General features: G+C 42.8%; 1 pseudogene; it reads left to right on the forward strand.

Annotated features, from left to right (window-relative positions):
- The first annotated feature begins 319 nt into the window (after positions 1 to 319).
- On the forward strand, positions 320 to 1,418 carry LOC136152759 (dnaJ homolog subfamily C member 9 pseudogene; annotated as a pseudogene).
- Positions 1,419 to 1,636: the final 218 nt, after the last annotated feature.

Below are 1,636 nucleotides of genomic sequence, written 5' to 3' on the forward strand. Positions count from 1 at the left end.
CAATTTTTTTAAAGTAGTTGTAGGAACTCATCAAGTGCATAGAACTAGAGAGGGCATTTTAAACCAGGAAGGGGAGGTAGAAAAGCATAAAGTTGTGAAATAATTGAACTATTACAATAACGTATACACACAAAATAATAGCTTAGACTTTTCCCTGTAGGTAACAGAGAGCCACTCCAGATAAGCACTGAAGCAACATAATCAGATTTCATTTGAGAAAAAAATTCTGATGATAAAGTAGAAAATGGTTGTAGAGGGATAAAGCTGCATGCAGGAAGCTGAGATAGGGACAAGAGTGTAGGAGGGAAATAAGGAGGGCATGAGATCAGCCGATGGAGATACTGCTAATCCTGCAGAAGGAATTAAGAGATGGGTTCAACAGAGAAAGAAATTCATGAACACTTTCGGGATTCCAGCCATTGTATTAAACAACCATTTACTGATCATGGTTTCTGAACCTATCAATATTCAACCACAAGAACCTATTCATCAAGAAAGCTTACATCACCAAGTGAATATTTTATGATATAAAAATGCTTTATATCATAAAGTATTCTAATAGATCGTTTTTGTAAGACAAAAATGACATTTATTTAAAAGGTCTAAGCTGGGGGTGGCAGAGGGTTGAAGTCAGCGGTTCTTGAGCGTTGAGATTTCCGGTGGGTTGTCCGCGCAGCCGGAAGCGGTAGAGAGGATTCGCTCCGGCTCGGGAAGCCCCGAGGCTAGCAACTGTGGTAGGGACGGATCTGCATTCTACATACAGTTCCCGACACAGTTCTAGACCCAGGCCCCGGGCCCGCCGGCTGCGCCCTGGTCCAGCTCCATCCTTGGGAAGGTCTCCTCCGTTCTGAGCAACGAAGAACAGAGAACATTATACGATGAACAGGGAACGAGGGTTCTGATGTGCTCAGCCAAGAGCGGGACTGGGCGGCCTATTGGAGATTACTCTTTAAAAAGATATCTCTGGAAGACATCCAGGATTTTGTGGAGACATACAAAGGTTCTGAAGAAGAGCTGACTGATATTAAACAGGCCCATCTGGACTTCAAGGGTGACATGGATCAGATTATGGAGTCTGTGCTGTGTGTGCAATACGCAGAGGAACCCAGGATAAGGCACATTATTCAACAAGCCGTTGATGCTGGAGAGGCCCCATCCTATAAGGCCTTCGTCAAAGAATCAAAACAGAAGATGAATGCAAGGAAAAGGAGGCCTCAGGGAGAGGCTAAAGAAGCAGAAATGAGCAGGAAGGAGATGGGGCTGGATGAAGGAGTGCATAACTTGAAAGTAGCCATTCAGAGCAGACAAAAGGATCGCAAAAGGAAATGGACAATTTTCTGGCTCCGATGGAAGCAAAGTACTGCAAATCTTTCAAACGAGGAGGGACAAAAACAACTCTCAAGAAAGAAAAGAAATAATGGAATATTCTCTTCAAAAGTCCATAGGTGTTAACTGATACCTTTGAAGGCAAGATATGGTCAAGATTTGAAGACAAAATCAACTCATCTCTTGAGAAAAGTTGTTTTTCAAACCTAAATTATTTGGATCAACTATCTGAACCAAGTAGACACTCTCAGCCTGGTCTTAGTATATCCTAGAAATACGCTGACATTCTGTGAGGTCCTCCTCTGAAGGA

Source organism: Muntiacus reevesi, chromosome 22, assembly GCF_963930625.1.
Source record: "Muntiacus reevesi chromosome 22, mMunRee1.1, whole genome shotgun sequence".
In the NCBI taxonomy this organism is placed as follows: domain Eukaryota; kingdom Metazoa; phylum Chordata; class Mammalia; order Artiodactyla; family Cervidae; genus Muntiacus; species Muntiacus reevesi.